Below are 15,575 nucleotides of genomic sequence, written 5' to 3' on the forward strand. Positions count from 1 at the left end.
GTAGCGCCTAACTTTAGATAAAGATTGCCGTGAATCTTGACTTCTAACTTGTAAGCGATTGTGTGCGACCTAAAGGTTAATGATCACAAGAAGGTTTGTGATTTGCCACACAGTTGTGGACTTAGAATTTCCTAGTCGTATAGGAAATGCGTAAAACGTAAAACGTAAACTTTATTACTCCGGGATAATAAAGTGGTACAAAAAAAGTAAAATTCAAACTACTTGAAGAAGTGAGTTCAAATGGGTTTGAGTACGAAATACTCGATAGTCTACTTTGCTGAAAGTAGGAAAGTGTTTTTAAGCGCTAGGCATTGATTGGTGTTGGACTCGTTTTTCTCCTTCGAAACTAGTATTTATAGGCAAAGCAAGAAGCTGATTCAGGTTTGAATCCGAATTTTCCTCTTGCTCCATTTGCTGCCAAATGTCCCATGATTGTTCCTTCTTTTGTGCATGCAAGATCATGGGCAGTTTCTGGCTATTGAAAGATCATGGGGTGATGTGGCAATAACTCATCACTTCTTCTTTTTGTGCTAGCTTGACATTTAGTCAATTGGCCTTCAAATTTGGAAGGAACCAACTGCCTCCAGAAAATAACCAATTCCCTGCAATCGTGGCCTTGCTCCCTAAACCAAATCGGCACCTTCTTCATGGGCTCCACCCTTCATGGGCTGTGTTTGGTTATTGGGCCCAAACATTAATAGTAAATCCATGGCCCAATAAACCCAACAACCAACAGTTACATAATTTCGGCCAATCTAATTACAAAATTAATTAAATGGCCATTCACGGCTAGGTCGATGCGCGGTACCAAAAATGGGTATAAACAGACATGCCCCAAGAGCAGCCAAAAATTCCCCTGAAATGAAAGCAAATGGAAGTTTGGAACGAACCGTGTTATTGACTACAGACTGGAAGTTATCAAAACGACCACGTATTGAGACTTTATTGTCGCCACCGAATTGGTAATACATCAAAAACCTTGGCCTGCCAGTTGTGACTTATGTGTGTGCGTGAGAGAGAGAGAGAGAGAGAGAGAGAGAGAGAGAGAGAGAGAGAGAGAGAGAGAGAGTCTCATCCTCACAAATTTCAATCGTTTGAAATTTTCTTGGGTATGCTTTTTCGCTTCCTTCTTAAATATCATCACAATCAATAGTGTCCATTTCAATCCTCATCCTCGCAAATTTCAATATTTTCCAGTAGTGAAAATTTTATAAATATTTATTTGTAATTAAAAAGTTGTTAGGTGTTCTGGTAGTGAATAAGTTATGGAGAAATGTCAAATTATTTCTGGTAGTGAAAAAGTTTTTGATGGTTATGCGAGTGAAATAGTTATTGAGTTGGTAAAAAAAAAATTGTTAGTGGAAATCAATTAGTAAAATATGTTAAGTTTTTAGTGTTTTTTTGTTAATAAAAACCAGTTAGTAAAATGTGTTAGATTTTTTTTGTGGTTTTGTTGGTGGAAACGAGATGATAAAATGCATTAAGTTTTTTTGTGGTTTATTTTTAAAAACACTTTCACATTTGTGCTTATACTTGCACCCCTGTCGTGTCCCAAGAATCAAAACCATACACACAAACAATGAGTTTAACGCAATGTTGTGGATCCCGTACCGTACCGGCCGGTACGTCCCGGATTTGTGAGATTCCGGTAAGTTGACCATCTGATACCGTTCCGGTGCCAATACCGGCGATTATCGGTCTGTACCGAAAAATTCGGCAAATCTCGGCCGAGATGTCGTTACCGGGAATTTCGGCCGGTATTTTGCAAAGCTGGGCCGTTTGTAATTTCATCCGATTCCGGCGAGTCCCGGCGTTACATGCCAAAGAGAAAATAGGAGAAATAAAAGAAAAACAGAAAGAAGGGGAAGAAGACCTGAAGTTATGGAGAACAGAGGGAAGAGGAAAAGTATTTTTGGAATCGATTCCTGTTCAGATCTAGTCTTTTAGAGACATTCCGATGAACTTCTCCGTCTTCTTCACGCCTCTTCACCCTTCAGTCGTTTCTTGCCAAAGTTTTTGGTTTTGTGGCGCAGTGATGGAGTGGGTAAAGTAATACTAACGAGTACTGCTATTGGTACCGACGGTACCGTAGGGAAAATATACCGATGGCCACCGGACGGCCGATCCGAGCCGTCCAAAAATTTTAAAAAACAAAATCGAGTGGGCCCACTCGAGAATCAATGGCATCCGAGATGTGTAGGGTACTTGATCCGAGCACTCCTTTTTCGTATATATACACCAATATACATATATAGGCGAAAAAGAGGTGCTCGGATCAAGTACCCTACACACCTCGGATGCCATTGATTCCCGCTTAGGCCCACTCGGTTTTATTTTTTAAAATTTTTGGACGGCTCGGATCGGCCGTCCGGTGGCCGTCGGTGCATTTTCCCTACGGGTACCATCGGTACCAATAGGATTTTCGAATACTACAGGCTGTATAGCAGGAGTAGGAGGTGTGCAGCTGCACATCAACGTAAAATTCAATGCTAGAGTGTTTTTCTTTTCTTTTCTTTTTTGGATTTGTAAGGAAAATAATGAATTTAAGTTAATTATGTGGGTTTTGTTGTCTTAATACACGTATTTTATGATGAATTGCATGGTATGAAAAAAAAAATTGAATTATAATTATGTATAATTATTATATATATTATAGTTGCGGTAAATCCGAAACGGTACCCGGTACCTAACCGGTTCCGGTACGTACCATACCAGTAAGAAAACCGATACCCTGTCTGAAACGGTATTCAGAACTTTGGTTTAACGTGGTTCTCCAAGATCGTACATCCACGGAGGAATCGAAGCAATCTCACTAGAAACAGACTAAAGCTTTACGAGTGGAGTTCTCTCCCAACTCACTACCCCCTCTCTCTCTCTCTCTCTGTCTACATTGCTTAAACCTACGGAATACACCGCCAGAGGTTAATTTGCACTTATGGGCTAAAATGGAACTCTTGTTCATCCTCCATGCCAGACCAAGCCTTTACTCCTGGTGGTTGAAACTAGGGCCGTAAACAAGCCGAATCGAGCCAAACCCTGTTAAGTTCGGTTTGGATTCGTTAAGGTACTAGTTTTACTCGAGTTCAGCTCGGGTTCGATTCGAACCTTAATAACTTGGCTAGAGTTTGGCTCATAAACATTTTTCAAAGCTCAGGTTTGGCTCATTAAACTCAAACGAAGCGAGCCGAGCCAAATCTAGGCTCGAATTGAGTTCGTCAAGGCTTGGGTTTGGTTCGGCTCGACTCATTAAACTCAACCACATCCAAACTTTCTCATTGGTCATATAGAATTTAAGAGAAAAATAAGTATTAAAATATATATAACCTTGAATTTTTTTATATTTGCATATAGACTTCTAAATAATTATAAATTATATTTAACTACAAGTTCGCGATCCTAACCGAGAAGATTACTATAAGGTTCAGGCTCGGCTTATATATCAAACGAGCTTAACATATATTGAGTTTCAGATTCGGTTCATTTAATAGACAAATCGAATTCGAACAAACTCTTAATGAGTCGAGTCTCGAACTGTTCATGAATGGCTCAATTAATTTACCGTCCTAGTTGAAATACAATGGTAGTGGATAAATGTCTACACGAGTGGGTGGGAGAGGAAATGCTAGAGTAAAGAGGAGTGGAGCCATATCTCCATCCATCAGTCAACACTCGCTCCATCGCCATCGTGCATGTTATGTAGGTTTCTTTTTGTTCTGAAAAAATAAGTACTCCAATTTATTTGTAATTTTTAAATTTAAAAATAATAGACTTAATTTTTTGAGCCGTATAAATCTTGTTTGGTAGATATCGATGAGATCTTTTGAACGATGTAAAAAAATCAAAAAATTATTTTCCTAAATACATTATTTTTAAATTTAAAAATTAGAAACAAGTACTTGCTATTTTTAAAAGACTACTCTAGGAAATTAAATTGACAGAGATATTTTATAGGACTTTGACTTCTATAGCGTGAAGTAAATTCACTTTGCGGAGATGGCAGCCTTTGACATTCAGTGCTTGTGAGAAAATAGTGTCCAGGAAGTGGTTGAGAGGCGTGTATATAGCATAATCTTTTTTTTTTTTTTTTGAGACAGACGAAGTCGCATGTAAAAGAATGTCTTTTAAGACCTCAGGATGCAGCCACATATAGTTCAAGGTTCATGAACAGCTCTCCAAGCTCTAGCCATCTAAAAAATGTTGTTCACCATCGTTTCCTTCCTCCTCTTTCTTCCTTCATGCTTGACGATTTTCTAGTCCTAAAATAATGAGTTGTCCCAAGTGTATGGCGGAGACCGACGCAGCATAACACCCGGTAAGTCCGGAGTCGAATCCACAAAGACGGTGATGTGTGCTGACTAAAAACTTGGGTTATTATTAATTAAACGGGCTCTTAGGTTGCCACCCCTTATCGATTGATTGAGATCAACTAAAAGCTAAGAAAATATTTATTCTTTTCAAATAATTAAAAAGGAGGTACGGTTGTGGAGTTCATAGCCTTCGCAACCAGTTTGGGTTAATTTGCTCCATTCAGTGTTCTTAAAAATATTTAATTTTATATTGAAAAAGATACCCCGTAAGATGCGAAACCCTATGGTCGCTGTATACCCATGCGCAGTAGAGAATGAGTTTTGGACCCCCATTCCCCCGTTCACATGGGCTCCGACAATGCCCGGGTTCGTCCACGGGAAGTATTTTTCCAATCTAAGATTATTTTTCCGTTGTTTGAAAAATAGGAATAGTGCCCGAGCTAATCACGGTGTGCTTATCACCCCGCGACCCCACCTAAATAACTACTCACTTATTATTAAGCAATAAACAAAGAAAACCCTAGATGTAAGCATGAAAGAAAATAAACGAGAGATAACAATTAACTGAAAATCAACGAACAACTTTAATTAAGAACAAAAATTAAAACTAATTACCAAAATACGAATAATTGAACAAAGTTTGAAAAGAAGAGAGAACTCGCAGCCCCCCATCTTTGTTTCGGCAGCCCCCATCCTTTCTTTTCTTTTCCACCCCAGGTATCTCACGTCATCAGTAGGGGTATATAGGGATTGTAGAGATTAATTACACAAAGGCCCTTGAACTTTAGGAAATAATAAATGAACCACTCAATTTTGGATCATTTCGCATTTTAACTCCAAACTTCTTTAAAATCTTCTTTTTATCCAAAGTCTCGGACAATAGGCTCGAACAACCTATAAACAACAAAAGAACAAAATAAAGAGTGTTGCTATATGTACCGACCACGGGGAGGGAAAACGTACCGACGGCCGCCGGCGGGCCGTCTCCGGCCACCGGACGGTCGATCCGAGCCGTTCAAAAATTCTAAAAAATAAAACCGAGGGGGTCAACGCGGGAATCAAGGGCATCCGAGGTGTTTAGGGTGCTTGATCAAAGCACCCTTTTTTCGTGTATATATGTACACACACATATATACACGAAAAAAGGGTGCTTTGATCAAGCACCCTAAACACCTCGGATGCCCTTGATTCCCGCGTTGACCCCCTCGGTTTTATTTTTTAGAATTTTTGAACGGCTCGGATCGGCCGTCCGGTGGCCGGAGACGGCCCGCCGGCGGCCGTCGGTACGTTTTCTCTCCCCCAATGGTCGGTACTCATAGATTTTTCGCAAAATAAATATCAATTAACAAAAATAAATGACTAACAAATATAGTCTGGAGGGCCAAAATATGTATATTTTGGCACTTATTATACCCCCTCAACGTACACTTTGCTAGTCCCTAGCAAACCAAAACAAATGCAACTAATTAAAATGGATATTTCTTTTAAACCCCCGGGCGGCCCCGGTAGAACGAGTGAAGTCTCGTGAGGGTTTTCAGCAGTGATTACCCACAAAACACCGCGGTTCCCTTACTTGGAACCCAAAAAGAAATTGCAATGCAACTCTTTGATACGTCAATGCCAAGAATATAGCATATACAAAAATAGTTCTAAAGGCTATCAAAACATAGAAATAAATCATGGCATCCAAGCTTAGCGTATGTGAGTAAGGACCTTGACAACAAGTGAACCACAACCAAGTACTCTCTTCGGACTGAGTCTCGACTTCAATTCTCACTGTGTCATGCACTCAATAAAAGAAAACGCTCGAAACATGATGCATTTAATAAACTCTCAATGTTTATGTGCGGAAGTTATGTAATAAAGAATAAAAGTACCCTGCACACTTTAGACACGAAGACAAAGCTTTTTAAGGTAGACACATGATCTCATGAAAGGAATGTCAAGCATTAAAGACTATCTATCCATCGATCCAAAACCCATTGCCCCTAAGATCAAATAGGACTTTTATTCGGTTATATCATTGGGTAAGGAAAAGTGCTTCAAAGGTTAGGATAAATCATAAGCAAGTGTCTGAGAATCGGCTATAACAACAAAGGGCAAGTGTAACAATGTGCACCCTCTTATCATTCTTTTCAACTCCGCCACATCTCTCTTATTTTTCACCGTTCACACAATTTCCCTTTAAAGTATGTTCACACGTTTCTTTCTTCAATTCCCTTTTTTCATTCAAGTTCCATTATTTTTCTTTCTTTGTAATCTTCTCAATTTTTTCCTTTTTAGCTATGGGGAAGAACACACAACATTTCAAGCACATCTCTCTCAAATACACTTTCTCCATTCGCTTCAAAAATTAACCTTCACATGATTAACTTGCCATTCTCAAGACACAATATGGTTGGTGAAGCTTAACAAGAAAAAGGCTCATGCAAAAGGCACAATGTGGCTTGCAAGGGATAAAGTGTTTAAGAAAAAGAAACGAACCGGCTCAAAGCACAAAAATGGCCTACTATCATCTCCTAGGGGCAATACAACCATGTAACTTTCCATTCCCAAAAGAAGAAATAATAGGCATGCATTAAGTCTCAACACTTGACAACAAAAAATAATGAGATCAATAATGATTAAGCCTTTTTTTTTGTTACGACTAATGAAGAATTTATGTGACACCACTCCAAAGAAAGGTAAGGCAGTAAAGCTCACATGAGCATAAGTCTTCACTAATCTAACCATTGAAAGCACTTATGTCACAACTCACGAGCAGTCAAGGTCCAAGAACTTAATTACAGTGCAAAGATGCTAAGATTGAATGCCAGGATAAATTTCTATCGCCAAGCCAACAAAAAGAACTACCATGCAACATAAATATTCAAGGAATGCCCACATATTCTCAGCACAAGCAACCAATAAGTAAACATTGCATTCTTCAAGTCTCAAGTAGAAAGGATCCAACAAGTTTTTTTTTAATTTTCAAAATTTTTCAATTTTTTTTTGGATTTTTAAGATTCTAAGTGTGAAAGTGAAAAACTTATCAAAGTAATCCCTCACCCCAACTTGAACCGTTCGATGTCCTCATTGAATACAAAAGAATAAAAATATAGGACATAAAAGAAAAATAAGGGAAAGGTATCACCTCGGAACAGAGAACTACGCAAAAAATAACATAGTGGGAAGAAGACCCCCCAACTGGAACGAAGCATCCTGCAATGTTAGTCCTCACAAAAAAATTAAATAAAAGTAGCTAATCTAAGAAAGAGAAAAAAAAAACTATACAAAAAATTAATGACATTCACTCCCATCACGTGAAATCCAACCATTCATCACACTACGAAAAGCAATCAAAATCAACATCTCAACCCACTTCAAGCATTCCGTTAAAAATTGTACGCGACCATGCCACAAAACTAAATACTTAGAATATCTTAATTGCCTTAGCCGCGTTTGAAATTTAAATTCCACCAATTGCATATTCCAAACCAAATTACCTTTTCAAGTTGTTGATGAGTGTCAGAAAAAATGGATGGTAAACCATATTAAAATTATCAACATCAAGAAAGTCAATTTGTTCAAACGTGATAATCTCTTGCAATGGTGGATGCTCAATAGGAGTGATGACATCAATATCTATGGTTGGGGATATTTGATCATCAAGAACAAGTGGACTTTGCACAATTATTGGCAACGACTCCTCATGAGCCGCTTCATAAAAATCCATTTCAAGTGTACTAGAATGCTCTCGAGAAGACTATTGCACTTTAGGTGAACCAACTATTTCGTTAGTTATAAGTGACTCTGTTATTTCATCTTCCAATACACAAGAATTAATCACTTGAAAATTTTTAACTTGATTGCAAGAAAGAGAATCATCTAATTGATCAAAATAAGGCGGCTCTATTTCCTCTTTCTTCCTTCCATCAGAATTGGTCTCCTCAGAGCTTTCAGTCAACTCACAAAATTGAAACTTTTGGGTTAATTCATCTAGGTTATCCCATGCCTCTTCAGCGTTTTTATCCAGGAATTTATTAGTGGACCAAAAATCCACCTCGCATGTCTTAGGATTTAAACCACGGCAAAAAGTAGCCAGAAGACTGCCAAGCTCACAATTAAAACTCGACAAAGAGAATACACAATTTTTAAATCGCTCCCAACACTGTGACAAAGACTCATCATCTTGTTGATAAAAATCTGATAGTTCTTGTAAAAGCATATGAGTCTCATATGAAGGATCAAAAGTTTTGAAAAACTGTATTACAATTTCATTCCATGTCAATCTTGGACTCAAAAAATTAAACCAATCATTAGCACTGTCACACAAAGATGCTGAGAATACATGTAAAAGAGCCACTTCATTGTTACCAAAAGCTTCCTCAAGGTTATGAACATACGAAAAAGGATTTTCTGAACCTAAACCATAAACTATAGGAAGTGACACTGGACAATCAAATTGTCTTGCATAACCTCCATACCACCTTGCAAAATGGGCCTTTTTTTTTTTTGCTTTTCAACAATTAAAAAAAAGAACTAAAAAAACAAATAAAAAAAAATTACCCAAATTCTTAACACACAATACCGTCCCCGGCAACGGCGCCAAAAATGCTTGACGATTTCCTAGTCCTAAAATAATGGGTTGCCCCAAGCGTAGGGCGGAGATCGACGCAGCATAATATCCGGTAAGTTCAGAGTCAAATCCACAAAGACGATGATGTGTGCTGACTAAAAACTCGGATTATTATTAATTAAACGGGCTCTTAGGTAGCCACCCCTTATCGATTGATTGAGATCAACCAAAAGCTAGGAAAATATTTATTCTTTTCAAATAATTAAAAAAGAGGTACGGTTGTGGGGTTCATAGCCTTCGCAACCAGTCCGGGTTAATCTGCTCCATTCAGTGTTATTAAAAACGTTTAATTTTATATTGAAAAAGATACCACGTAAGATGCGAAACACTATGGTCGCCGTATACCCATGCGCAACAGAGAATGAGTTTTGGACCCCTATTCTCCTGTTCACATGGGCTCCGACAATGCCCGGATTCGTCCACGGGAAGTATTTTTCCAATCTAAGAGTATTTTTCCGTTGTTTGTGTGTTTCAATTGAATTTTTTTTTTAAAATTGCTTGTTGGAGTGCAAAGTCCTCTCTCTCTTATAGTTGGGGTTGCAATGATTGATAAAGTGCACTCTCCCATTGATTGGTTGTTGATAACAGTGGATTCTTCAGCTTACGTGCATCTCAATTAACTTTAGGGATCAGATCATAAACTGCTAATAATTCAAAAATTTAAAATATTGGGCGTTTGTGGATTTTCAACGTGCAAAATCTTGGAAGTAAGCCCCTTTAATTGCTTTTTCAAATCTGCTTCCTCCTTGAGCCTTGGGGTTCATGACAAAAATGGCATTTCATCAGCATTTTAAGAATCAAGTCGTCCTTTTTCATTTTTATTGGCAAATTGGTAAAAAAAAGTAGGAGACGGGCAATTTCGTTTTCAAAAGAAAAGGCAAGATTGAGAATAAACTAAAACCTAGATAAAACCTAGATAGTAGAGTGGATGTTTTTTCTCCGAAAGAAGTTATTCTAATTTCGTAATCTCTAGCTAGAAGCTGGGTTCAGTTCCTGTCAGTTTTGTTACGGTCCAATCCGGTTCAGTTTTGGGCCGTTGTGGGCCCATCCCGGACCCACAACAATGATCAGAATCGTTCATTTTGTAGAGCTCGTCGAATATGTCATTCATACAAAAAATTAGCTCGATTGAACATCAATAGGTACATGAACGAAATAGATTTGGACACGAAAAAAATGGACAATTATTGATTTCAACTTAATTTTTGTCATCGCTTTTTTCTTGTACAAATCTGTTTCGTCCATGTATCTATCGATGTTCGATCAAACTAATTTTTGGCATGGATAACGGACTCGACGAGCTCTACAAAATGAATGATTCCGATCATTGTTGTAACGGCCCAAAACTGGACCAGACTGGACCATAAAAAAACTGGACAGAAACTGAATCCCTAGAAGCTGACCCATAATACCTGTGTTTGTACGGGTATGACTGATTAACTTCTTTTCTTTGCTTTTAGTGTCCGGACCAGCCTACCCCTTTAGTTACTTTTTTGATGATTTTGGCATTCATATCTCTCGAAAATTTATAATATTTACTAATTTACAGTATTTTATAATTTTGAAAAGTCCGTGAAATTATATTAAGCACTAGAAAAAGAGTTCTAGGGGGGGGGGGGGGGGGGGGGGGGGGGGGATAGGACAACCAATTAAAAATTCACGCAACCTCCAATTTTAATCCATTAACCAAGTTCCATGCTATTCTAACAATTTAACAATTAAAGCCAATAGCAATAAATCTAAAGAACACAAACGCAAGGATATACGTGGAAACTACTTAGGGTCAACACACCCTAACCATAAAACACGGCCTGACTACCAAATTTGCTATAGATCAAAAGGTTTACAAAGTGCTAAGGGAGGAATAACAACTTTACCCCAAAAGCTTATCCTAACTCCACCACTTTGGTGTAACTCCCCGAGTCCACCACGAGTCCACCGCCTCGATCTCCGCTCACCACGGCTCCAGAATCATCCAGCCAAGTAGTATCATTGGCATGTATGAGTGAATCTTAGGAAAATGAAGATTTTTGTTTTTTGCAAACTAAAACAATCTAGAGAGAATACATGAGAAATGAAGCATTTCTCTAGATTGATTAAAGATGACCAAGATACAAGATCTAAATCATCATAAGCAAATTTGTGCCCAAATGAATAGAGAGAAGAGTTGTCTCTCTCTCTCTCTAAAATGGCTGTGCAAAAATTCGTGCGTGAGTATTTTCTTTGCCCTAGTTAAGTGAAAAATGAGTATTTATAGAGGCAAGTACACAGGCCAATAAGAGGACGACACATAAGCGCTACCACGCGCTAGCATGGCTATCTAGTCGACTTAAGGGCCAAGCGCTTGCAAGCGCCAGCAAGGTTCACAGCATCCTCGGTATACCAAGCGCTAGCGCTGTGCTAGCACGCTCTAGCTCTAACAATGTGCCAGCAAAGCAACCAGCTAATGCTGGAGAGTAAACAAAAATTAAGGCCAAAATGCTAATGCCCAATTAAACATAAAATGTGATAAATTAATTGAACGTAAGGCATTAAAATCTATTTGGAACCTGGATAAAATAATTTGTGCTCAGTTGTATGAAGAATGTTTAGTCTAAATGCAAACTAAAGTGTATGCATGCATACCTTTCCAATTCGGGTCCCAAACACTTTGAGCATTGCATAAGCTTGATCAACACGGCTTCAAACACCGGGTGGAGATTCTAGACTCAATAAAAATAAAAACTACCACCGAAACCCAATTACAAGAAGCAAAAATGGTTTGACAAACCCGGAGAACGCCAAATACATTTACAGTTCATTTGAGAGAAGTAATTGTGTTCTATCAAATTAAAATCAATACCATATGTAAAAGGTTTCCATGTAAGTTAACAAAATTATAGTTGAGTTTTTGAGAGGTCTAAAATGACGAAACTGTCATTCGGCGTGGGACGGGGAGGTAGCATTTAATTAGGTTCTTGGGGGCAATTTATGAAAAATTAACGGGTCAAATGAGTAAAAAACTAACAAATATTATTGGTATTCTACCTAAATTTTCCAAACCACACCTACCATGACTAGTGCATGTATGCGAGAAATTATTTTTGCAGATTTTGAGATTTTAAAATGTTAGAATCAACTTTGAGCGTTTATCAAAAATTCTAGATAACCGATTTTTAGATTTTACAAATTCTGAAAAGCTAAAAAAATGAAATTCTGAAAATCTCAAATCTGAATTTGGGTAGCTTTTAGAGGACTTTGACTTTAAATGAAAGCAAAGATGAGTCGAGGTGTGCGTAAGGTAACCCAGACACTTGAGTTATCATAAAAAAAAATATGGTAACCCATTGGATTAACCATGTTATCAGTTGAATTCCTTTATAACAGATGGCATATTCGATGATATCCTTAATTTAAGAAAACTGATGTAACAATTACTTCAACTCGAAATAATTGACGATGGATGAAGTCGTCGTCCACTCAAATCCTAGTTTTGAATGCATAACACAATCATTAATTGTGAGACAAGCTATATCTTGTACAATATCTTACTACTTGTGTATATATGTGTGTGTATATATTAATACACATATGTTGCTAACCGGATATTTATTTGGGCAGCTTGCACCTATCTCGATTAATTTTGGGACTCGGACAAACCTTTAATGACCCTCAAAGTTTGAAATATTTGGCCTTCGTGGATTTTGAACTTGCAAAATCTTTGGGGCAAGCCCCTTCAATTAGTTGTTTTCTCAAACCTACTATCTTGGGCTTGACGGTTCAAAGGTGCCCAGCACGGTGCTGTACACCTCACTGTACAACACCAACCCAAAGTCCCTTGGGCCTTAGGTTCATGACAAAGATTGTATTCCATCAGCATTTTAAGAGTCAAGTCGTCCTTTTCCTTTTTTATTGGTCAATTGGTTAAAAAAAAAAATTATATACACCGGCGGTATAAATATTTGTTTTTGTCTTCTTTAAATTAACTAGTGGAATCTCACGTGCATTGTACGTGGTAATTTTTCCATTATTTTTCAGTGTTAGTTCATTGGTCTTCTAAGGCAATCATTTTTAAGAATATCATTTTTGGTGAATGTCATTGTAAAATTCAATGAGTGCCATTGTTGTGTCTTGGGGAGGCTATATATATATTTCGGAAATACAAGTAACATACCCTTTGATTGGGTCTTTATTTTTTCATTTTGGACGTATAATAGTTGGATAATTTCAATAATAGGAACAATTGCACCGAAGATTGGATTCGGTGGCACTCGATCAAGGCAGAAGGGACGTGCTCCAGTGGAAGTGGACAGCGGATAAGCGTTTTTCATCAAAATCAGTGTACGTCCAATGGGAACAGATGGGTCAGTCCAGGAACCAAGTTTTGGGCTCTCTATGGAAAAATCTCTGCCCTCCTAAGGTGGAAATTTTTTCGTGGATAGCAATTCAGGATAGGGTTCCAACGAGATTAGTGCTCTCCGCCAGGAATATTCTTCAAGAGGGCCAGTCGTTATCTTGCCCTTTGTGCTCCCTACATCTCGAAACCCGAATCATTTGTTCTTGCATTGTCAATTCTCTTGGAATATCTGGTCCCTAATTTTGGATTGGTGGCATGTTACATGGGTTTGTCCGAACTCGTTGTCTGATCTGGCTCTATGGTGGTTTGACTCCAGATTTCGGAATCTAGAGAAGAATGTCTGGGAAGCGTCTTTTTTTGCCACTTTGTGGTCTTGTGGCTAGCCCGAAATGACTGTGTTTAACAATGCTACCACGAGTGTTGAGGTGGTGGGGGAATTGATAAAATCGAGGGTTGCAAGGTGGATGAAGTCCAAGTTCGCAATCAAGATTTATTCGGTAGAGGAGTTTAAGTTGTTTCTTGATGGTATTCGTAAGCTCAAGTTGTAGCTCATGTTGAGGTGTTGAGTCCGTTCAACTTTTTGTTGGATGGGCTAGTTATGCTCTCTTTCCGTTTGTAATCCCCTCGATGTACCCTTTCGAGCTTATATAAAAGTTTCGTTTGCCGAGAAAAAAAATAATAATAGGAACAATTTGCATGCACAATATTTTAGTGTAACTTAGAACTGCGGAACAATGGTATTGTAATCTGATCAAGTGTTCACTAACAAATAAGGCATTCAAGTGTTTCAATCAAAATAATGGAGGAAAATAGATATCCATTGGAATACAAAATACATGAATTTAGAAGTGCCAAAAAATTAAAATAAAGATATCAATCGACCATTGTAAGAGCCTTTTTTCTTGAGTAAATCTTCATGATACGTAACATTTCTAATTTTTTGTGGTTCTGAAGTGGCTACCTACACAAAGAAAGAAATAGACTACATACGCTCATTTTATTACATTTTATGACTTAAGAAATTGTGATTTAATTAGCACATGAATGTATTTTACCTCTGTTGACCCATAAAGGTATTCCATGAGTATTTTTATGCCCTTTGTCGATCCTTGTATATGAGCCACCATGCTATTTCCTTCATTACTCTGAGATTGCATGTCGTTTGAGATTTTCTCACTCTTCCGGTGGTCGCTTTAATGGACACAAGTTTGGAGATGCATAGATTTTCTCGCTCTTCCAGTGGTCGCTTTAATGGACACTAGTTTAGAGACGCATATATGTAATGTAAGATAGAGACAAGGGATCCAAAGAGAACGTACACACTGCTATATATCTTGCTTGACCCATCAATTACTTGAAAGAAGAAAATAGAAGACTTGTGACAGCCAAAAAGAGTACGGGAGACAACTCCAATTGTTATTAGTTTGTCAAGCAGCTGAAAAAAAAAATTTGTTTGGTGCATCGGAATAATAGCTGCAAAATTTGTTAATAGCTTCAAAAATTTTTACTTTTGAATGAGTCTAAGGAGTGATCCGGCTCCCATCTGATTCAGATGAAAGGTACCTTCATTGCTCGTGTACCTAAACTTTGTACTCCCTTCGTCCCTTTTTAAGTGTCCTGCTTCGTAATTCCAACTTATTAAAAAGACATCATCATTATACCTTTCATATCAACTTTTTCCTCCACTTTCCCTACTTACCCATCATCATTACACTTTTACTCACTTACTTTTTAAAAGGGAATATACTTTTAGGGACAAAATAGACAATTCACCAACTTTTACCACTAACTTTACAAAATAGACACTTATTAAGAGAAAGTTCAAAATGGAATACCGGACTATAAATAAGGGACGGAGGGAGTACTTCTTTTCTTTGTCTCCTTTTTTACTTTGACAAGCATACCAATCTTTGCAATTCCTCAATCACAGTAATCACCTGTATTTATAACAAACTCAAATGTACTTCTTTTTCTGTCTCCTTTCTGACTTTGACAAGCATACCAATCTTTGTAGATTCCTCAATCACGGTAATCACCTGTATTTATAACAAACTCAAATGTCACATAAAATGTATTTATCATTTTCAAGAAACATATCCAAGCTCAAATCTTTTGCCTGAAAAAAGTATAGGAGAAATTGTTGGATATACCTAATCTTTTGACTGAACGAACTCCTAAAGTTCGTAAAGGAACAATGAGTTGGATCTCTACTGGATGGAATTGACAACATGAAGAACCCATCCTGAACCACAGACAAGAACACAGGTGCTCATGCAAAAGAAGATATGGACATGGAACCTGGCAATTCTGTCCA

The 15,575-nt window shown here is 37.8% G+C and overlaps 1 long non-coding RNA gene across 1 annotated transcript; it reads right to left on the reverse strand.

Moving 5' to 3' along the window:
- Positions 1-14,484: 14,484 nt before the first annotated feature.
- On the reverse strand, positions 14,485-14,860 carry LOC131298840 (uncharacterized). The gene is made up of 2 exons (XR_009190547.1): positions 14,825-14,860; positions 14,485-14,696 (listed from the first exon to the last, which is right to left on the reverse strand). It is a non-coding gene; the product is annotated as an uncharacterized LOC131298840 (long non-coding RNA).
- Positions 14,861-15,575: the final 715 nt, after the last annotated feature.

The sequence above is a fragment of the Rhododendron vialii genome, chromosome 1a (assembly GCF_030253575.1).
Source record: "Rhododendron vialii isolate Sample 1 chromosome 1a, ASM3025357v1".
Taxonomy (NCBI): domain Eukaryota; kingdom Viridiplantae; phylum Streptophyta; class Magnoliopsida; order Ericales; family Ericaceae; genus Rhododendron; species Rhododendron vialii.